The sequence below is a fragment of the Acinonyx jubatus genome, chromosome C2 (genome assembly GCF_027475565.1).
Source record: "Acinonyx jubatus isolate Ajub_Pintada_27869175 chromosome C2, VMU_Ajub_asm_v1.0, whole genome shotgun sequence".
Classification (NCBI taxonomy): domain Eukaryota; kingdom Metazoa; phylum Chordata; class Mammalia; order Carnivora; family Felidae; genus Acinonyx; species Acinonyx jubatus.
In genome coordinates this window covers 53,685,002-53,709,477 of record NC_069384.1, presented here as the reverse complement: position 1 = coordinate 53,709,477, position 24,476 = coordinate 53,685,002, and the positions used below count along the sequence as shown (strand labels likewise).

The 24,476-nt window shown below is 36.8% G+C and overlaps 1 protein-coding gene across 8 annotated transcripts in view; it reads right to left on the bottom strand.

The window, feature by feature from the left end:
- The window catches only part of BBX (BBX high mobility group box domain containing), a 281,032-nt gene that overhangs the window by 135,557 nt on the left and 120,999 nt on the right, over positions 1-24,476 (bottom strand). The window contains exon 4 of one of the 8 annotated variants that reach the window (XM_027077662.2): positions 17,084-17,201. The exons of the other annotated variants lie outside the window; for them this stretch is intronic. The gene's annotated coding sequence lies outside the window, so the exon portion shown is untranslated. The remainder of the gene's footprint in view (positions 1-17,083; positions 17,202-24,476) is intronic. 8 annotated transcript variants of the gene reach the window in all.

Here is a 24,476-nt window from a genome sequence, read left to right as displayed (position 1 = left end):
TCCTTACCATTTCTGATCTGAGCTGTTGGACATCAGTTCATTTTTAAAAGACCACACCTGTTTGGTGTTGGGAAAACTGGACAGCTACATGTTAAAGAATGAAACCAGGCTACTTGCTTACACTCTACATGAAAATAAACTCAAAATGGATTAAAGACCTAAATCTAAGACTCAAAACCGTAAAACTCCAGAAAGAGTTTTATGGCTATACTCTCATGCAAGGAAAACAGAAGCAAAAACAAACAATCGGGACTACATCAAAATTAAAAAAAAAAAAATCTGCCAAAATATTTCTGATAAGTGCTTAGTATTCAAAATACATGAAGAACTCATCCAACTAAACATAGAAAAAAAAAGCACATCAATGCAATTAAAAAATAGGCAGAGGACCTGAACATTTTTCCAAAAAAGACACACAGACGGCCAACAGACACATGAAAAGATGCTCGATGTCACTAATCCTCAGGGAAATGCAAGTCAAAACCACAGTGAGATATCACCTCATACCAGTCAGAATGGCTAGTATCAAAAGGACAAGAGGGGCACCTGCTAGCTCAGTGGGTTAGGCATCTGACTCTTGATCTCGGCTCAGATCTTGATCATGTGGTTTGTGAGATGGAGCCCCATGTCGAGCTCTGTGCTAACAGCACAGAGCCTACTTGGGATTCATTCTCTCTGTCTCTCTCTGTCTCTCTCTGTCTCTCTCTCTCTCTCCCCCCTCCTCTGCTTGTGCTTTTTCTCTCTCTCTCAAAATAAATAAACTTAAAAAAAAAAGACAAGAAATAATAATTGCTGGTGAAGATGTAGAAAAAAGGGAACCCCTGTGCACTATTGGTGGGAATGTAAATTGGAACAGCCACTGTAGCAAACAGTTTGGAGTTTCCTCAAAAAGTTAAAAATAGAACTACCATATAATCCAGTAACTCCACTTCTGGGTATTTGCCTGAAGAAAACAAAAACACTCATTTGAAAAGATACGCATATGCACCCCATGTTTTTTGCAGCATGATTTATAATAAGAAAGATATGGAAACAACACAAATGTCCACTGACAGATGAATAGATAAAAAAGTTATGGTACACACACACGCACGCGCGAAGATCACTCAACCATTAAAAAGGAAATTTTGCCATCTCTGACAGCCTGGATAGACCTAGAGGGTTTTATGCTAAGTAATAAAGTCAGACAAAGAAACACAAATACATATAACTTTACCTATATGTGGAATCTAAAAAACAAAGTGAACAAACAAAACAGAAACAGACTCATTAATACGAGAACAAACTGGTGGGTATATGAGGGGAGGGGAGTAAAATAGGTGACGGGGATTAAGAGGTACAAACTTCCAGGGGCATCTGGGTGTCTCAGTTGGTTAAGTGTCCCAACTCTTGATTTCGGCTCAGGTCACGATCTCACAATTTGTGGGGTAGAGCATGTCAGGCTCTGTGCTGACAGCAGGGAGCCTGTTTGGGATTCTCTCCCTCTTCCCCTCCTCTGTTCCTGCTTGCTTGTTCTCTCTCTCTCTCTCAAAATAAACAAACATTTTTTAAAAAGAGGTACAAACTTCCAGTTATAAGTCATGGGGATAAAATAGTGCAACACAGGAAATACAGCCAATGATACTGTAATAACTTTCTATAGTGACAGATGGAAACTATCATGGTGAGCATTTCATAATGTATATAAATGTTTGCACAACTGAAACTATTATTTTGTCAATTACATTTCATTTTAAGCTTTCAAAAAAAAATACACCTCTGACTGATAACACTGATTTTGATTCTCAAGTTGAACCTCTGCCACCACCACAGAGAATAAGGAAGAGCCCAATTACCTCTTAAGTGGTCCAGGACCTACAAGGACAGCCTACACGAGTTAGAAAGAAAGTCCAATTTCACAAATGTGCTTTTATCCTTCACTTCATTTGATAATCAAAGGTAAACATCATTATATTAGGACAGTAATTATTATTACCACTGCTCAATCCTATAGAAAACAAATTCACTGGCCTAAATAAGCTACATCTGATATCTGAAAATCAGTAGAGTTTCTAGCAAAACCTTCAAAGTAGCACCATGTTCCTGTAGGTCCAAGCTGCGAAGGACTTTTTTTTACCATTAGGGGTGGCAATAACACAAGTTATGACCAGTTAAAATGAAATTAACGAGAAGAATTCTTTAATGTGGAATAAATACATAAGGCAAAGCAGAAGGCTGAGTTATCCAACCAGATATTTATAGTTTCAGTCTGTGATAATTCAGATAAAAGTGTAGGCCCAGACATACTCAGATGAAATCTACATCTACCTAAATCTTCCTAGATATAGACTCAATATTTTGCCTTCAGAAGCAGAGTCTATAAATATTTTTAAAAGCTTCCAATTATCTAGATATTTCCAGATTCCCACGTTGTAAGAAGAAATGATCAATTTATTTGGAGAGCTTCCTACCCACTGAAGAAATGAAAAGTTCTGACTTTGAAAAGAGTTGCCTGAAACCCAACATAATGGACTTTCTTAGGAAACTATGCATGTTTTACTGCTGTTCCTGGGTGTCGTATTTAATTTATAGGATAATATCTGTTTAAGGAGCTACTCTCCTAAAATGAAATGCTCCATTTTGTAGAATTGATAGGAATTGGAAATCTAGTCTTTGCAGGTCACTGTGTCCTCCAATTTACAGGTGAGGAAAAAACCAAGACCCATAGGGATCAAAGGTTAGCTCAAGTTCACCAAACAAGTTAGTGGCAGAGGTAAGATCCAGGTTTCTTGACCACAAAATTAGAACCCTTTCCACTATCTGATACTACTTTTTTATTCTTCTCTAAGTAGAAATGGGATGCTTCCATTAAATTATTCTTAGATACTACAGCTGCATTTTTATTTTGAAATTTTAAAGGTCTATGTGGGTAACTACTGCCCACATATGCATGAAAGACAAACAGAGGTGTTATTAAAGCTTTGAGTTTCTTCTAGATCATCAAAGAAAATCTAGTGGAATGGGGACAACGCAGCTTCTGTGGAGCAATTTACATCAGTGATTTTGAGAAGGGAACAGACCTAGCAGTTACTAAAGTGGAAACCGTTACTGTTCATAGACAGGGTAAAAGGAGCCATTTCTGCTTCCCACCAGTATTGTCCTTCAGCTTGCATTAGCTGAGGAGACACCATTTCCTCAACAAGTGCCAAAAAAGTGACGACCCATACGTAGAAGTTCACAAGTCAACCTTTAGAATTTAATAGAGAGGAAAAGTTCTGATTTCCCTCAGAACTGCCATCTTTTACTTCTCATCTCACAGAGTAAGTACAGATGCACCACATATTTAGCTCTGAATCAGTTCCCATTTCCAGGGTCTGAAACTTTTATCTGTGTCCTCCTGTCAAATTTGAGGCAAAGCACTTCTCCTTAATTTTTAAGCTACAGTTAAAAGTGTCCTTTTTGTTGTTGTTTTGGTATTTACTTCTTCCTACTCATCAGAACGTATTTCCGAAATGGTAAAAACACCCATAAGAGAAAGTCTGAAAACTTGGACTCAAATATCGAGTCAAAGCAGAAGCATGCCTTAACTAAATCATCTAACCTCTGAATCTCTGGTTCCCTCCATCTGTGCCTGGAGAGGGCCTTCCAGCTCTAAATTATTCTAAGCTATATTTCTTGAAACATTCTACAACAGATTTCAACACAACAGAACTTAGCAGGCCTGTTCCTAACACTACTTCTCCAGCAAAGGCTTTAATACAAGTCTGAGGGGCGTAGTGATAGGACCAAATCTCAAAGGAGTTCTTTGTAGGTTTTAAGTGAATTGCTTTTGAGAAAGTCTCTGTAGACATCTTACTTTGGCTCCTCGTCTATACAAACTGCTGTGGGAGCCTAAGAAAAGCAGCTTTCAGACATGCAAGTGTACAGATTTGGTATTGCTGCCTCCAGGCTGCAACCGCTGCCAGGGGACGGGAGTGAGTCAAAGCAATTCTGCGCATCGCATGCCTCAATGTCTTCCCTCTACTTGGCAGCTATACACTAGGATCAGTCATCCAGCTAAATGTCAAGAGTCCCGAAGTCATTACTAGTGCAAAGGTTTCCAGTATGAAACTTCCACAATGATTTAGCTTTAAAATTGTTACAAAGGAGATCTTTTTACCTTATTATTATAAGCTTGGAATAATTTGAGAAAAATGAAAAAGGGTAGTGAGATAATGACTTAGGAATTACACAATGTGTGTATTTGAAAGAACATTCAGATGACACCTTCTCAGATCAAAGGCACTACTGGGAATTATTAAAAGAAAAGAATCAAGTAAAATCAACAGGCATACTTTTTAATACTACTTACAGTCAGAATTTTCAAAGATATTTACATAAAAATGCTTATTTTCAGGCTCCTCTAACACTTATTTCCAATTTAAAAAAAATTTTTTTTAACATTTTATTTATTTTTGAGACAGGGAGAGACAGAGCATGAACAGGGGAGGGTCAGAGAGAGAGAGAGACACAGAATCTGAAACAGGCTCCAGGCTCTGAGCTGTCAGCACAGAGCCCGATGCGGGGCTCGAACTCATGGACCGAGAGATCATGACCTGAGCCGAAGTCGGCCGCTTAACCGACTGAGCCACCCAGGCGCCCCATTATTTCCAATTTTTTAAGGCATTATAGATAGATTTACTTGCAGACTGCTTCCCTTAAAAAATATATCATTATAAGTATTATTAATGGTTTTGGTCAAATTACATCATCTATAAATTTGAATGCATTTTTTCCCCCAAAAAAAAGAATGATGAACTTTACATTTTGGGGTCTGACCACTCTGAATTCATTTTGTTACTCCAACATAAATTAAATACTTGAGGACTCACTGAAGATAGTTGCTTTTTTACACAAAATGTTCTATGAGTCTTTCAGATGAGAAGAAACCACCAATAAAAAGAAAAGTTACATGTTTAGAAGAAATGTGTTTCTAAATAGGCTCCTTGAATTTAAGGAATTCTGCATGCAATATGCTATGCTAATGTCTGAAAGTTTAGATTAGACACACATTATCCTGAATAAGAGATATTTGTAAGGAAAACAAAATTTGACATGGGTCAAACGGTTAAAATAATCTATTCTTATCAAGAGCAATTTGTAAAAAGGAAAATATAAAGGAGACACATTTTGACCTTTATCAGTATTATTTTCATTCTCCAACAGCCTAATGAATTTTTAACTTTTGGCTATACTTTGAATTTTGTGAGGAAGCTATACAACTCAGTTAAAGAGGAAATGAATAATAGGATTCCTGTGGTTTGGAGAGGCAGCGGGTGGGATGGTAGGTGGGTACTGTAGCAAAAATCCTGACTTTTAAAAAAATGTTGAATAAAACTTTATTAAAAACGGATTTTAAATGGCCGTTTTATCAGAAATGGACCTTTTAGACAGAGAATATGAAAACTCACATCTTACCCCAAGAAAAACTCTTCGTTCTAAGCAAACAAATCTCATTGTCTTGACATCTCCCGCAAGCTTTTGCTACTATGCAAATCCTTGCACCATTTCTCCTATAAGGAAGGTTTTCTCTACCAACTTGTTCACTTTTCTGCCTCATCAAAATTCTGCTAAAAACTTTTTGAATGTGCCTGCTTCTCTTATTAAACACTTCTAACTTGATTTAGGAATACTCGTACTCATTTTGCACTCTTCTACTTTGTTCTTCATTCAAAATCACAGATTTATAGAGTTAGAACAAACTATAAAGGTTATCTAATTTAACTCTCTCATTCAAAGAGGAGGAAATTGGAAGTCCAAATTAGGAAACTGGCTCAAGGTCGCAGAACTTGTTCAAGATAAAAGAGCTGAGGGGTGCCTGGGTGGCTGAGTCCATTAAGCTTCCAACTCTTGGTTTTAGCTCAGGTCATGATCTCTTCTTGGTTTGTGAGATCAAGCCAGGCCTCAGGCTCTGCACCAAAAGCAAGGAGCATGCTTGGTATTCTCTCTGTCTCTGTCTCTGTCTGTCTCTCTCTCTCTGCACCTCCCCTGCACTGTCTCTCTCTCAAAATAAATAATACATAAATAAATAAAACATATATAAAATAAATACATAAATAAAATAAAACACTCTCAAACATAAAAAAAAGCTTAAAGGGCTGACACCAGTACAAAGGTGTCCCTGTGTTAATTTTTCATTTTCATTCATCACTGAGAAAGTCTAAAAGGTAACATTTCTGAAGGCAACTGAAGTTTATTCATTTAACATTTTTAAAACACAGAGCAAATCATTGACACCCTTGACAAAATATAAAAATTTCATTTCATTAAAATTCATGTCATTAAATTCATTTCATTAAAATGACCAACAGTCATTCACCATTCAACATAAATATACTGAGCACCCACTGCCTTGACAGGTACCTTGAAAAAAAAGGCCAAACAATATATGAGAACTAAGAAGGCATTCAGACATATGAGAGAATTTGTCACAAGATCATAGTATTTTCCTGGAAAGGTTTAATTAACTGGTCACCCCAATTCCAACAGACTACAGTGCTTACTAAAAATACCATAGTCTACATTCTTCCTCTTTCCCAGCTGTCCTTTCATATCATCCCCAATTTCAACCTCTAAACAATTCACACCTTACACTTAGAGGATGCTAGCTTGAGAAATGGGTGACAACACAGCACAACACAGATACAAAAACACTGTAAACTATCCAAGAAGTTTCTACCTGGTCTACAAAATATTCAATTATGCTTGAGAACTGCAGTCCCATTATCTTAGCTCTCCTTTAACTCAAAATACCATTTTTTGTCATATGTCTACATAAAGTAGCTAGAACCTTGCTATCAACAGGTCAAATTCTCCCAGTACTTACTTTTCAGATTGTGACTTTGGAATAAGAACAATCTTTCTTACGTAGCCAATGTTAAGAGTTATATAAGAATATATAAAATAATTAATACACTATTTTATACTTGGAGATCTAAGGTGAAGAGATCTTTACAGTCTCAAACAAATAACTCCAAGACATCTGCTCTCATTCTCAATTCAACATTCCGAACAAGAGACAACATTTCGTCTGAAAGTCATCAAACAGGAGGTAGCATTTCCAACTCGCCAAGTTAATAATGGGTTTTATTAATGGTCATAATTTGGTCTTTAGGACATTCCCCAACCATATTAATCTTCTGTACCTATCAAGGATGAACAAGTCACAAGTAGCAACTTTGCAGACACATGATTTTCAAGAAAAGGATCTCAGAAGACAGAATCATAAAATTAACCTGGATTTGTAAGTGCAATAAAATGTATTCTTTAAGACACTGTTCCACTGTGAATATTTAGTTAATGCCAGAGACTTATCAACACTCTTTTTCTCAAAAAATATTTACAGCAACAGTATCTCAAGAAGACAATCAGTTTGCAGTCCTATATGGACCTAATAAAATGTGTGAATAGTTTTATACCACTGCACTCAATTTTACAGTTCCTAAAAGTGTTTTGGGACATCATTCTCCATATGCTTCTGGCTATGTCCATTTCATTCTTTGGACTGATTTTTTTCTTTGGACTGAAGTTCATTGCTTTTCGCCAAACACCACACACACGGAAAATTACTTTTTTTTTTTCATATTGTGAACAAAATTGAGATGTATCCCTTGTCAGGCCAATCTTCAGATGACGATTTGTCTTCCTCTGAGGATCAAGGAAATAAGTTAAAAGAAATGGTAGGTATATTATCATTTACTCTTATTAGCAGTCTCAGTAGTGTTTAGACTCAAATCTCTCCAAATTGCAATGTAAGATTACACTACATGTAGATTTTAAGACTTCAAGTTACAGACAGAAGTTTTTATTACAGCAGCCAAAATCGAATCTGAATGCTTATTTTTATTTCTTTACACTACCCAAATCAAATAACTTTTGTTGGGCAACAAAGACATTCAGCTGAGTCAATGAACATATTTCAGACAGCTGCTTCCTATTTGTGAACCTAAAACTATTTTTGCTTTAAGAAAATGCAGGTTACACAAAGAGAAATAAGAATCAGGATTCAAACAAACAAAAAAAAAAACCCCAAAAAACAAAAAAAACCTCCCAGAAGCCCTCACTTTTTATTTTTAGCACAGTTCGAGGATAAAACAGTAACTTAAAATATGTATACAATCTCATTTAGCCAAAATAAAACTAATAGATGTTCCTCAACCACATTTTGGGCAATTAGCATAAAGTAACAAATTATAAAAACAAACTAACATCAATTTAACAAAAACTCTCAGATGGGGCGCCTGGGTGGCTCAGTCGGTTGAGCATTTAACTTCGGCTCAGGTCATGAACTCACGTTTCATGAGTACGAGCCCTGAGTCGGGCTCTGTGCTGACAGCTCGGAGCCTGGAGCCTGCTTCAGATTCTGTGTCTCCATCTCCCTCTGCCCCTCCCCTGCTCACACTCTGTCTCTCTCTTTCTCAAAAATAAAAATTAAAAAAAAATTAATAAAATAAAATAACCTCCCGGAAAATGTTAGGCAGGAGGCAGAAAGATTGTTGGTGTTGACAGTGGGCAATTCATTGGCTGTCAGTACCTACAATTCTTCAAATCTCCAACCTCATCCACATAGTATATCTTAAACCATAAAACAGTTATTAATCACTAGAGTGATGACTCCAAGATCATCCTCTCATTAAAAAATAAACTTCCACTCAGGGCACCTTGGTGGCTCAGCCAGTTAAAAGCGTCTGAGCCTTCGTTTTGGCTCAGATCATGATCTCAGTTACTGAGTTCAAGCCCCGCACTGGACTCTGCACTGACAGCACGGAGCCTGCTTTGGATTCTCTCTCTCCCCCTCTCTCTGCCCCTCCTGTGCTCTCTCTCTCTCCCTCTCTCTCTCTCAAAATAAATAAACTTTAAAGAAAAAATAAACTTCAGTCTACTATTAACAAGAAATTCAGTTGTGTACTAACATTTCTGCAATGATCTACAGATATTAAAAATTTTCTAGTTAACTTTCATTGCAAACAAATTAACCACAATTCTTTTTCTAAATATTCCAGTTTATCCTATAATTTTTATTCTAGGAAAGTGGGACATTGATTTCATTTCTTGTAGACTAAAATTACTATTTGGTAGGAAATATAATCTCTTGCTATTTGTTATTCATTGGTATAAAACATAATATGGACCCAAGTTTTGTCAACTGACATTTTTCTCTAAATTATCAGAGTAGAGGGGCGCCTGGGTGGCTCAGTCAGTTAAGCGTCCGACTTCAGCTCAGGTCATGATCTCACAGCAAGTGAGTTCAAGCCCCACGTTGGGCTCTGTGCTGACAGCTCAGAGGCTGGAGCCTGCTTCAGATTCTGTGTGTGTGTCTCTCTCTGCCCCTCTCCCACTTACACTCTGTCTCTTTCACTCTCTCTCTCAAAATAAACATTAAAAAAATAATTTTAATAAAAATTAAAAAAAATCAGGGCGCCTGGGTGGCTCAGTCGGTTAAGCGTCAGACTTCGGCTCAGGTCATGATCTCACAGACTGTGAGTTCGAGCCCCATGTGGGGCTCTGGGCTGATGGCTTGGAGCCTGGAGCCTGCTTTGGATTCTGGTATCTCCCCCTTTCTCTGCCCCTCCCCTGCTCACACTGTCTCTCTCTCTCTCAAAAATAAACATTAAAGAAAATAAAAATAAAACAAAATAAAATAAAGTGAAATAAATTATCAGGAAAGAGAATTTTCCTACAGGCTGTGAGAGAGACATAGCTGAGCCAAATATATAATAATATCTGTATCAAATCCAAACTCCAGTGTATTGACATACAATTATGTATATAAGAATATGCATGAATAGAGTCCTAATTTGGATCCATCTAATAATTCCAAATAAAGGATAAAAATCAAATCAGGGATAAAACATTCATCTGTTCTCTATTTCCATGCTTCATGAGCCAGAGCAAAGAGTATTAGTGGCCGGATAGGCCTGGCCATGGATTTTTACCACTACTTGCTGTCTAATTCAAGGGCGTCTGTTCATTCATCTATAAAAGGAAGCTAGTACCTACTTCCTAGGATGGAAGAATAGACACAGATAATACGGGAAACCCCTTCAGAGTGCCTCACACATGCTGTAAATAAAATATATTTTACATATACTTAGTAAATATTTTTTAAAAAAAACATAAATGAATGTATTTTCTTCCTTCTTTAAGTCCTTTGGTACCACCTCACCCCCAAGAGATGATTACAGTAGCTTCTAAATGATAATCCCCATTTCCAAACTAACCTCTATCAGTAGATTTAAACACAATCATGCTTTGAGCCTCTCACTCTCTGGATCCAGACTCTTCAATGGCACTTCATAGTCTACTCTCAGAATGTAATTGTTTAGGTTGGCACTGACATCTTTTTTGCCCCCTCCCTGCCTCTCCTCACTCTCTCTCTTCAGCACAGACACACACAAAGACACACATACACACAGAGACACATGCAAAATCTGGCTCCAAACTTCCTTTGCCTTCTCTATGTCCTGTAAGATGCATTCAGGGCCCAGCTACTGGCATTTGGGTACTTCTTTGCATCTCATTGCTTGCCCAGAGCACCTTATTTAAAATGCTCCTTCTCTCTCCCTCTCCATGATCCTGGGCAGAATAATACCTACTTCCTCCAAATTTCTTAATTTCCTACAGCATGAACCGTAACTTTCTAGTGACCCTCTTCTATTAGTGCCTCAAATGATTGTAGTAAATCCATGACTCTTGAGCTCTTAATGTTTTAACCTCCACTCCAGACACTTCCACATCATCATCAATCATCAGCAACCTGTTAATTATAGACAATTAGTCTTCAATATAAAGTCTACTGAAAATCAGATTTAAATCCTATAACTGGTCCACAGTTCATCCTCCCTGTAACTATAAACTCTCACTGAAAATGAGGGGGTGAGAAAGGGTGGGTATCCCTTATTGGTCTTTGAAGTTCCAGAAAAATGTACAGGAATAAATAGGAGAAAACAATCCATCACGATTTCACCATCCTTACTAACAACTAAGAGAAAAGAGCCAGGACCCTTTAATGAAAAGGGTCTTTGAGATCATTTAAATGCAAATAATTACCAACAAATCAACAAAATCTCTGGCACAGTTTTAGAAGTTTGAAGCAAAAAGAAACGTACTCAAATCGATCCTTGAGTAAGCTCCAGTAAGAGAAGAAAGGCGTCTTCATGAGCTTTAATCCGGCGAGAACAGCTGACTGGGAGGGAGACTCCATTTAGCGAAAATCAGACCCACCCCTCCTGAGTGTGGAGATTTACCTCTCTGACTCAAGAGGTCCCAAGCACCACCTTCCCTAGGTCCCTAGTGGTTCTTAGTAATTGGCAGGTTATTAATTGATGAACACACAATACAGGGCAGCTTGAGACTCACAGAAAGTAACACTGCCATCTGACCAGTGTTAAGGGTTAAGTAACAGCAAATAACTATAAATGGATGAAAAGAGCAGCCAAGATTCCTCTAAGCTCAAAACAAACCTTAACCTAAGGGCAATGATGCCATCATTCAAGTGAGACAAGGTGCTTGGCTAGCACAGGGAAAGGGAGTGAAGTGTCCACTGGCTAAGCACAAAAGAAACACAGATTTTGAGTAAGATTTGGTGGGACAAATACACACAAAAGAAAACCACATTTAGTGATCTTTAACAACACTATGATGTCAGGTGAGCTTCCTGGAGGAGTCCTGATTCCTCAAGGCAAGAAGAAACAAAAAAAGTGCAGGTGCTCCACTTCCTTCTCCACTATTTTTACAAAAAAAACTTGGTGATTTATTTTTCGGGTTTAATAAAACCTAGTAAAAGCCCTTTAGAAATGTGAATTTTGCAACTAAGAAAACGAATGGTAATATACTGGGAAATTAACTTCAGGAAAACAGACCACCTCTGCTTCCTCAAAATTACAGACCCATCTGAACATTTCACTGTTTTGTTAGCCAGATATAAACTACCAGGCAAAATGAATATTGTTATTCCAGCAACACCTACATTTGAGTGAAGTTATTCAAAACTATTTTTAAAGTTGATATTTTGTATAATTACATGTTTAATTACACAAAGCCCAACTTTGAGCTTACTTTTACATGAATTACTAACTTTGCTGTATAACAGATAAAACACAACAGTAAAACTTAAATATTTAGTTTAAAGTTTATTCTTAATGCAGCATCTAAAAATGCCTCTTTCAAGTTAAGCCCATTCAATGCAAAATCTGTAATAAATGTACTTCCTAGCTTCTGAAGGGAAATTTTATATCAGATGTTTATATGTATTTATACACTTTTTACTGTACTAAAGGACAATCCATTATTAACACAATAGTGTATTATTAGTATTTGCTGGAACTTAATTATTAGAGAATATACAGTTCTCTTTCAAGTGATTTTAAAGTAAAACAAGAATACTGAATAAGTACTGTAGGTTTCCTGAAGCACTTTCAAGCCTGTCTAAATTAATAAAATACTAAGTGAATTAGTATTACAAAAGAGACTTTTATAGCTGATTGTTTAAAATATTAATGTGAATACTTAATAGGTCAAACCTTTTACATTAATCAAAGACACAATTTAAGACTAGTTTAGAATGAGTATTCTCCTGTCAGTAAAGTCTTCACGTCAGGTAATTTCTCCCATTTTTCCCTTATAAGCATAAAAGGATGCTTCCTTGCATTCCTGAGGAACAAAACATAATCTGTTCCTCTAGAGATAGGATGGTATTAACTGCTTCTTTTGAGAATAGGACATCTGGCATAATATGTTTTTGTAGAGTTTTGTCAAGTAAGCAGTTAGGAGGGATGAATTATCACAGATAGTCTGGCTTCTTATTTTTCATGGCTGGAGAGCCCAGTAAATCTCGAATCTTTTATGTGTATGGAGGCTGGAGGCAGGCGGTTAACCACTGGGCTCTCAGTAATAAGTAATTTAACATTAAAAAAAAAAACACCCTACAAAGATTTTCTAAATTCCAAATCTGATTTCTAATTATGTTAATGCTGTTAAAAGTAAATCCTTCATTAAAGAAGTTTTCCTCCTTTTTCCTTTTTTTTTTTTTTTTTTTGGTTAGATTCTTCTCTGGCCCATTCTCTTCTTAAAATTTGCCAGAATTATGCGGGATTTTTCACAAAGCAGATTCATGACATTGTGGAAGTATTACATTATTTTGTGTTCCTGAATAAAAGTCAGAAGGAACCTGCTTAATTTTAGTTCATAGTCAAACACACAGGTCCAAGACCAGAACCCTCAGGAGGGACTGGGCAATGTTTACTTACAATTTATAGAAAGCAAAGACAGAATTTGTGCCCTTCTCCATGTAGTCTGCTCTCTGGTGCCCCTGGCCTTTGATCCATGGAGTTCAGAGGCAGTCACAAAATGAAATCTGGACAAGTAATACATTTAGAGTCCCTGCAAGAGCTATGGGAAGTCCGAGTGAAAGTAGTGAGGGGATGAGTTCAGGCCCTCACTTGCCATCTATGGGAAGTTGGGACATCCCTAGCAGAGAAGCCACAGGAGAAAGGAACGGACAACGCTTCTGCTAGCACCAGATGAATACACACTCACTGCCTCCAAGGAAAGGCCCAACAGTAAAAATCAACACTGACTCAAAAATGGTAACTGAACTATATGAGAAAAGACATGGGGTTAAGTTGTACAGCAAATAACAAAGGGTAGGACAAACTGCCCTGGACACGGTTTGGGGGTTGAAGGAAGGGGAGGAAGAGTAAGAGTGTGCAAAAGTCTAGGTTGTACACTGAACAATGCCTGGGCAGCCTGGTGAATGAACCTGGGAAGTCAAAGGCATTCAATATACTCTTACAAAGAATGATAAATGTAGTCTTTCTTTAGAACAAATCAACCCTAAATAACAAAGAGAGGAAAGGAAAGTTCGACATATGCCCCACCTGCTGTGGTTATGGGAGACAATAACTGCCAGGTTGCTGTGACACAGTCATGGGCCTAAAGCCCAGTAAGGTAGATGGATTCAGGCTTTGGTAGTAGTGCCTAGACATCCAGAGAGAAACTAATTTCCATTTCAATTGAAGAGAGAATACAAAATGCTGGAGTCAAAAGGAATCTTACAGATCACTGGTCTACCATTCTCATTTTTCCAAAAAACCAGAGTGAAACTCAAGGAAAAACTACTTATGGTCTAGAAAGCTACCCAAGGGCAGAACTGTTTTCAGTATGCATGATTTTTGCCCACTGCTTTTGGGGAAATTATTATTGGTAAGCAAGGAAATGGCATTTCAGTGCTTTTCAGGCATTTACACCATTCCTTTCTTCATTCAATAAATATTTAATGAATAATAAACACTAGGCACTTGGCTAGATCCTGGTACACTCCTGGAAAACCTCAGAAAATGAATGTGGCTGATAGAGCAACCAGTCTGACAACAGGCAAAATATGGAACTCAACCAACTAAAATTACAGACCACTAAGTGCAAAGTATAAGGTTGGAAGAACTATAATATGAAAACAGGAATGGAGTGGAGAAGTATAATCAGATACCAAAAGAACCACTGGCTGAGAAAAACAGAAGTGGATGAGGGACAGAAAAGGGGAAAGAGTGGCCAGTACAAGTAGAGCCAAGTCCCTGAGCTTTGGGGACTTTTGCAATGCAGAACCAAACAGGTTAAGTCACTGCAGCTTGCATACAGTCTCTGTGGGTTACTCTTTCTCTATCTCAACTCGAATTAAGGAAAAAAGAAATCAGTAAAAGATGTGTACGTTTATTTCTCTGCCCCAACTGTCTTCAGAAGTCAAGAACAGCTAACAATTTTCATTTAATGTAAGAGAACACAACACTATTATGATGTGGTTTTCTTGGGAGAATTACTTAGCTAGCAAACACACCCAGCTATTTCAGGGTGTCTGATTCAAGTGGGTTTGAGAGAAGGTACAAGTGGAAAACTGTGACAAATAAAAGCAGCTGCCACGAAGGATAAAACTAATTAAGAAGGGAGGCTGGTGCCTGGGTGGCTCAGTCAGTTGAGCATACGACTCTTGATTGTGGCTCAGGTCATCATCTCACAGTTTGTGAGATTTGAGTCCCATGTTGGCTCCATGCAGACAGCACAGAGCCTTCTCTCTCTCCCTCTCTCTCTGTCCCTCCCCTACTCACATGCACTCTCTCTCTTACCCTCTCAAAATAAATAAACAAAAAAATAAAAAATAAAATGACCATCAAAAGAAAGTGGATAAATAAATTGTATTATTTTCTGACAATGAAATACAACTGTGATCATAAGTGAATTACAAGCATAAGCAAGGAGGACTCAAACATGATGCTGGGCGGCAAAAATACATGTTCCATCAGAAAACAGGATATTGTATTACTGATATAAAATTCAAAAACAAGGAAAACAATGTAGGGGATACGTAAATATGTGAAATAACTGTAAGGAAAAACAAGGAAGTAATAAAGTCAACATTCAGGACTGGGAGGGCAGGGGGAGGGGCGTGATCTTAAAGAGAAGTAATGGAATCCATCCAGGCGAGCAGCTCTGTCTCCTAAGTTGGTAGTAGGTAGTACTCAGCTATTCATGTTAATGTTATTGTCTGTATCTTCTCCCAATGTTATAAATATTCCCTGTATATATAGCATTTCTGAATACTATGGGGTTGCTTCTATTTTTTAAAAGTTCTCAGAAATAACACTATATTTAAGAAACTATTTTAGGGGCGCCTGGGTGGCTCAGTCGGTTGAGCGTCCGACTTCGGCTCAGGTCACGATCTCGCGGTCCGTGAGTTCGAGCTCCACGTCAGGCTCTGGGCTGATGGCTCAGAGCCTGGAGCCCACTTCCGATTCTGTGTCTCCCTCTCTCTCTGCCCCTCCCCTGTTCATGCTCTTTCTCTGTCTCAAAAATAAACATAAACATTAAAAAAAATTTTTTTAAATAAAAAAAAAGAAACTTTTAAAGATGCTTTTTAAGTGTAAGTAACAAGAACCTAACATGCATTCAAGAATTTATAAAATTATTTAATTCACACAATAGCTCTGAGGTAAATATTTTCATCCTTAGCTTACATATGAGGAAACTGGTATCCAGAGTTATGAAAACTGCCCAATATTACACAGCTAGCAGGGGTGGTATTCAAACCATATCCAGTTTTGAAAATCATGGTGTGTCTGTAGGTAAGACTGTCTAAAATATATGGGCAAAAATTAAATTTTAATACAAAAACAACTTGTTATAAGGGTTTACTGTTTTATTTCATCTTCATGTTTAAAATGCATCCCTAGAAGTGCCTAGGGTGGCTCAGTCGATTAAGGCTCCGATTCCTGATTTCAGCTCAGGTCATGATCCCAGGGTTGTGGGACTAAGCCCCGCATCAGGTTCCACACTGAGCGTGGAGCCTGCTTAAGATTTTCTCTGTCTCCCCCTCTGCCCCTCTCCCTTACTCACACACTCTCTCTCAAAATAAAAAATAAATAAAAATAAAAATAAAAAATTAAATGCATCCCTAGATTACATTCTAATGGCATGTAGTCATTTTATGTCATAGGGTACCTCTTTATTATTTCATAGTCACAATTTACCCTTAAACTCTATAAATTCTAAAACTGGCAACAGATACCACTTATGTTTATGGGAAGTCTCAACTAGGCTGTACTTCTTTTCATAACTTGAATTTCTCTAAGAAGTTTAAGGCAAGTCAGCTGTTGGTAGGCTATAGCTTAGCACTCTTTATTTTACTACCCTCCCATCAGGAATTCACTCACAGGCAATCCAACAGGCTGGCCAAACCTCACAGAAATTACTCACTTCCACCCTCTCTTCCTGTATCTTTCTTCCAATCCTACTTTAAACTCATGCAGGAAACCTGAATAGTACCACCTGGTTTTCTCTACTCCATCAACTCTGGGCCTGTGCAGCACACATACCACACCACTCAGCTATGCAATTATTTGTCAGCTTTTTATTTTGCTGTTTTCATTTGCATGTGTGTCTAGCCTGCAAGGACCACTTAGAAGAGATTACAGATTTATTTTTTCTCAGCTATGCCCTAACTCATTCTTCTTTGCCCAATGCATCACCGACTGTGCTCTGTAAACAGTAGTCACTTAGTAAATGCTGATTGACTTACTACAGTAGAACAACTCGCCTCTGGTATTTCTCAATATCCCAGTGAATCCTCCACATCTATAAACATGCTGGAGATGATACCAGGTACTGCTAGAGGCTTGGGGTCGTCCTGAGGGTGCCTGGGACAAGAAAAACACAGAGAGAGACCAAAGACAGTCAGGAGAAACACAGAGAGAGGAAACACGGAAACAAACAGAGCACGGTGTAAGAGGAGCGAGAGTCAAGAGTTACAGAGAAGCTAAGCAGCCAGAGACACTCGAGAGACAGGGAGGAAGTCAGCAATCTCACTTTGGATTGGAAACTACATTTTTGGTACTCTACAGTGTGTAATAGGTGCCCTCGTGTTACTACATTTATAAGATAATCATTTCAAAGTCATTTCTAAGGTTTTTCTGAGCTTACATCATTATCTATTAAAATTTGTCTTTACAATATCATCTTTGGAGACACACATACACAGACACAAACACCTAATCCTCAAAATGACCCAGCTGTAAATAATATATATATTTACTTTTTCCAAATCTCCAACTTAGAAAATGTTTACTCCAGAGGGCTAAAGTGACTTGTTTAAGGTCATAAGCAAGATGATAATTGGAGCCCCAATTCTTCTGATTCCAAAATCCAATGCTTTTTCTGATATCCCACATTCTCTATTAGAAATGAATCCTGTATAGGGGTGCCTGGGTGGCTCAGTCAGTTAGGCATCTGACTTTTGGTTTCAGCTCAGGTCATGATCTCGCAGTTTCATGAGTTCAAGCCCCATTTCAGGCTCTGTGCTGACAGCATGGAGCTTGCTTGGGATGTTCTCTCGCCCTCTCTTCTCTCTGCCCCTCTCCCGCTTACAATATCTCTATCTCTCTTGAAATAAATAAATAAACTTCAAAAAAAAAATCCTGTATAAATCATATAAATCCAAACTACACATTCAAAATAAAATTTTCTTTTGAGACACTGAACTACTCAGTTTACTCACTAGGACACTACCTCAGTGCTTCATTTATTTTAAAAATCTATCAGAAAAAGTAAGTCAAGATGAAACTATATCAGAATGATAGAAAATTTCAAACGAATTAAGTGAATTAAGTGAATGGCCACTTGATAAAATTTTAACATTTAAAAAAGAAGCTAGAGTTAGTTCATTGCTTTTATAACTTGGTAATTTCAAAGTCTTAATGATTCAACACATTTCAGCTGAAAGATCAAAAAATGCTCCATGTTTCAATGAATTCTTAGATTTAAATACTAGTAAGCTTGTCTCAAACTTATTCTCTCATGTCTCAACTGAAGTCTATACTGCATGCAATTCGATTTCAGGGTACTATAGTAGAAATGATTTAGGGGCATCTGGGTGGCTCAGTTGGTTAAGTGTCCAACTTTGGCTCAGGTCATGATCTCACGGTTTGTGAATTCGAGCCCCGTGTCAGGCTCTGTGCTGACAGCTCAAGGGCCTGGATCCTGCTTTGGACTCTGTGTCTTTCTCTCTTTCTGCCCCTCCTCTACTCACACTCTCTCTCTCTCTCTCAAAAATAAATACACATTAAAAATGTTTTTTTAATTAAAAAAAGAAATCACTTAATGCATTATTCTTTCTATTACTATTGCTTTAGTATTTTCTCTTGAGGGATACTTACACTCTTCTAAATAATCATTGCTTTTGAAAGCAATGTAATTGCCAGAAAGCTCCTCTGATACAAGGGTAAGCATGTTATTGGATTTCACAGCAAGACAAGATAATAAGAATACAAAGAAATTTCTATTTAATTGTGCATCAATATATTTTTCTATGTTCAGCAATTTTTAAACCAGAAATTTTCAAATGAGGCCTAAAATATAGTGCTGCTCTGCCCTCTAGTGACTGGCTAGGTTTTGCTGACTACATGCTTTTATTTATTTTTTAATTTGCTTTCTAAGCAATACTTAGAATTTTTTAATACATATAACGGCTGCTTTTTCATAACATGGACAGTGAATAAAGAGTACTAGTCAACGTTTCAGATACAGCTTGTGCTTTGAACACAATGTAGGAAAGAGATACCATTTATTTTCATAGGGACGATACACCTAAGCATTGCCAACCAAAAAAACACAAAAACAAAAACCACACATACATTAATATAATCTATTCCAGTCCTTATTCAGATTTTTATGTAATTTATTTAGAAAAGTCAGAAAATTATACTCCTGTCAGAAACTTCACAAATTTCATAACTATAAATCCCAAATTGGTTAATTTCATTATTGGGGAGACTGAGATATCAACGTGAGTAGTACTACATACACCACACATAGATGAACAATTTTCTACTAATTATAATAGGGCAAAAATATGCTGAAGAAAAAACTATACTGAACATCATTTACCCTTCATTGTTCAAGTGACACTTTAGGATTTTCCTGAATTTCAGTGTTGTCATTAGGAAACTGACTATCACTTTACATGGAAACATTAATCAAGGATCCAGGTAAGACAGAGTTATACACACTCTGTATTCTCAATTCACCCAAATATTTCAATGAAAGTAGGTATTTTTCCCTCTTAGATTCTCTTGCTATAAACTGCTTGCAAAGAAATGATGCATTTCTAGAACAGCATTTCTATTCTAATCCCAAACATACTACTTCTACACACCTATGTAAAAAATAAATATTACATCTGTACACATAAATGTAAAAGGATACCTGAGTATGTGAGAATAATCCCCAGACAGTATGGTGGTGTGCTTAAGACACAAACCCTGCAGCCAGACTGCCAGAGTCTGAATTCCCACTCTGCAACTTATTAGCAGTGTGACCTCAGGCAGATCACTAACCTCTCTGTGTTTCAGTTTCCTTATCTACAAAATGTGAATAGAAGAGACACCTACCAATAGCAATGTTTTATATCTTGATAGGTACTTGGGTTACACAGGTGTATGCATTTATCAAAACTCAGAGAATGTACATTTAAGATTTGTGCACTTCACTAAATGTAAATTTTGTATTAACAAGTTGTAAATATTGAACTGTATTCCATAATAGGTATGCTGAAGTATTTACAGAGGTGTAGTGATATCTTTAGTTTACTTGCAACTAAGTCAAAAATGAACTGATGATGGATAGGTTACAGATATGTAATAAAATAAGTATAATTAAAATATTAACAGTCAAATCTAAATGGTGAGTATATGAGTGTATAATGATGTTTCATAATAAAAGTTCATAATAAAAATGTTCATAATAAAATGTTGGAGGAAATAAATCCACCTCTCATAGAGCTGATGTGAAAATTAACATATATACATAATGGCATTAAATACACAGAAAAGTACCTGATAACCAATAATGGCAAATGGCAATATGTTCAAGCAAATGAAAGTGATCTCTTCTTCCCTACTTGGAGGAAAAGGCTAAGAAAATAATGAGAAGTTGAGCCCCCACACCAGAATGAATTGTTGCCATCAAGGGTGTTAAATATAGCTCAACTTTGAAGTAATTCACAAAACTGCATGGGCCACGTAGAGAACATGGTCTTGAAAGTCAGAAAATGCTGATTTGAATCTTGGCTCTGTTTTTAATTAGCCAAAAAGCTCAGACAATTTCAAGATTCTAAGCCTCAGTTCCCTTCTATAGAAAATAGGAATAATGATAACTACACATGTCTAGAGTCACTGTGAAGACTAGAAAAACTATATTCTCTCTCTCACACACACACACAACAGAAGGAAAAATGCAAATGATGACAAGTGGAGTTTTCATCATTAAATCATTACTAGCAATTAGGGTGAGTCTATTTTCTGCAGATGGAAACAAAAGTGGTTACATATCAGATTCTAACCCAGAAATTTCATATGCAGGTGGCCTACTACTCTGAAGAGCTTTCGACAGGATCTTTATTAAACCGGTGGGCCTTATTTAAAGCATCACTGTACTTAGTGTAAAAGAAGAGCTGGCAATGACAGGGAATTCATTATTCATCCCTCTGTAATGTCAATTATAATATAAGTCCTACAGGAGAGGCATTTATAAAGTAGTTTGCTGATATTTTAAACAAAGTCACTTCAGTGCATTTGAGGAAATGATATTAGCACCTGGATAAGTTTTGATTTGAAAGAGTCTAAGGCAACATATTTAAAGGAAAGAATATTAAAACTACATTTACAGAAGAGGAGTTCCATGCTCCCAGGGAGCAGAATTGTAAGTCATTATAGATTACTCCATGAAAACAGTGGCTCAACATATAGTTTCAGCTAAAAAGACAATCAAGAACATGTAAAACAGGGAATACTGGAAACACTATACAAGTGGCTTCTGCTGCCTTGACCAATCTACAAAAACTGCTTTCCCCCAAGGGCTCCTGAATCACCCTAACCCAAACACTGTTTGGGGCAGTTAGCACTCTACATTTTCCAACATTTTTGTTGGAAACTCTTCCCCATCTTCTTTGGTACTATACTCTTGCTTTTCCCACCACAGATCTGATTGCTTTTCTTTCCTTTAGACTTCTCTTAACAGAGAATAGGTGGGTGTTTTCCAACGTTCTGTCTTAACCAGCCATATTTCTTACTTTCACCAATACTCAGTTTCAAGCTCTACCTCTCCTAAGCTACATTTATCTTTAGCCTGACTCTCTCCCAAACTCTTACCAATTTATAACTACATCCTATACATAATCCCATGCATATCCTCTCTGCATTTCAAATCCAATCCATTCTATACTGTACCCACCCCCTTCCCCAAATCAGTTTCTACCACCATCTCTCTCCTGGTAGCAGTACTGTCTGAACACCTACGCTTAAATTAAAAACCTATCTCAACACCCCCACTGCTTCCTTCCCTCTTATGATACCCTCTGCAGCCTCAGCACAAGTTCTGTCTGTTGCCAAATCCTACAGATTAGTAATTTGGTTCAAGTGACAAGACAGGATGTGTATTCTTTGAGAAACACAGTGAAAGCTGAATTTATAATCATGAAATACACACAGACACACATACACAAGTTGAATAGTTGGTACCAAGCGTTTGAGAAAATCTTCATTGAAGGAATCCTTAAAACTGAGTATCTATTAATATTTGCCCTGCAAATTGGAAAAAAAGACTTATTTGATTTTGTGAGCTGAATACTTCAATTTAACATTTTGAACTACATCCAGACAGGGTATAACCTTCATGTCTCTCACAGTGATTCCATTTACAACATGCAAACCCTATCAGAAGAACAACTTCTTCTTACCTAGGATTTGCTAAGTCCCTTAAACCAATCTTTCCAATGCCTACCTCTTTTCCCTTCCAATCCATCCCTTTTAAATATCACCTGCTCAAAATTTTCCAGTGGCCCATTTGCTTTTAAGGAGAAAAAACAGTAAACTTACCCTGACATTCAAGGTTCTCTTACATTTGGCTTTTCTAGGTTTTCCATTTTACCTTTATACACAGCCCATCCCAAATGGCAAAAGGGGTCTATTAGCTTTGTCCAGACTTTAGTATTTTCCCCTGTCTTACTTAGTTTTTCTACCTGAGATTTAAGACCTTCCTCAATTCTTAATGAGGTTTGTCTCTCTTTCCTGCTTAGATTTCCCCTATTATCATATTGTAACTCTGACATTGTCTAAAACAATAACTTGCACGTAGTAGTTCCTAAATACTAAATAGTTCCACATAGCACTAAATATTTATTAAACAGAGGAACAGAAAATATATTACTTTATCTTTTACACAAAACATTTTTTCCAGTAAAATTACTGAAGACCGTTCAGGCTCTAAAAAGAAACAAAACAGGGCATCTGTGTGGCTCAGTTGGTTAAGCGTCTGACTCTTGGGTTTCGGCTCAGGTCATGATCTCACAGGTCATGATCTCACAGTTCATGAGTTTGAGTCCTGTATTGGGCTCTGCGTGGACAGTGTGGAGCCTGCTTGGGATTCTCTCTCTTTCCCCTCTCCCCCTGCTTCTCTCTCTCTTCCTCTCTCTCAAAAATAAATATACTTTTAAAAAAATTAAAGAAATAAGACAGAGCTGAAGAATGCAAACATGCTCATAGATGGGCTAGAAAGGTTTAGAATTTTAATATACACTAATAATTGGAAAAGTATATAATAAGTCTATAAAATTCATGGTTTTTATGGTTAGAATGTACACATAATCAACTAGGAAAAGGCAAAATTGCTATAAAAGACCACAAACACCTAATACATTCATGCTAGCTTACAGAACAGCTTTTAGAAGGAATCAGGTATTTTCACAGATACTAAATTATCTTCAAAACAAGCTTAGATACATCAACTACAGAAATATTCAAAATTAATAAATATATCAATTATATTCAAAATTAATTAGTATACCTACTGATATTAGTGACAAAGACCAAGTTGTATTAGTTCATGCTCATGTGCATGAAAATTATTATGAAGTAAGTACTTTCACAGAGTTAGCATTTTCTGCAAATGTAGAAAAATACTTGCTTCTCTTGGATCAATTAATTGTGAAATGTTAAACCAGTGACCTAAAAATGAAGGGAAATTTTGCTTCTCTAATTTATGAATAAACTAGTAGAGTTAACTCATGACTGAATTAGGTATTTAAATTTTTTAAATGTTTTATAGTTATCAGGTTCAGAGAACCAATTTATGAAATGGCTGTCACACTTTAAAAGCCATTAAGAACTCATAATACATTTCGTTGTCTTGCTAAAATAGTATTTGAAAAAAAAAGTTTATAAAACTTTACTGTAATACTTAATTTGTTTCAGGTAATAATTGTTAATACCAAGAATATAAAGCAATAATAATCCTAAAGTAACTACAATCCACTTAATGATAGATGACATCAATATTTTCATATGCTTGAGTTTTGATTAGGTTTTAATAAATTGCAAAACAAACTGGGGGAAATCTAAAAATCAAACCTCTATCACATATGACTGTGTAGAAAATATTTTAAAGTATCTAACCATATAAAGCACAAACATTATTCTTTCCTAATGATTCAAATCAAGTCCATCCTGTATTCAATAAAGACTTCCAATGGAATAAAGATGCGTACACGATGAAGCTGGACATTTCTTTTATTGTGAATGGAGACAATAAAATGCCTGAAATTCAATTTCAAGGAATGGTTAAGAAGCCAAAAAGTCAAATTCCACTTTTTACTTACTGTCCATTTTGAGAACAAACACATTTTCTCAACAGTGCCTGTCAAGTTCTGGATTGGCATTGCATCTTCTGGCATTTTTAATCCTCACAACAACCTTATATGATCAGTATTCCCTCCATTTCACAGATGAACCTAGGTAACTTTCCCACAACCCAATCACAGTAAAAGCAGACTCAGGTTAGTCTTGAGACCATCTGAATCCACAGCCCTCATTTCTAAGGATCAAGCTACAGCTCAAACAAACAAAAGTGACACATTTAAATCT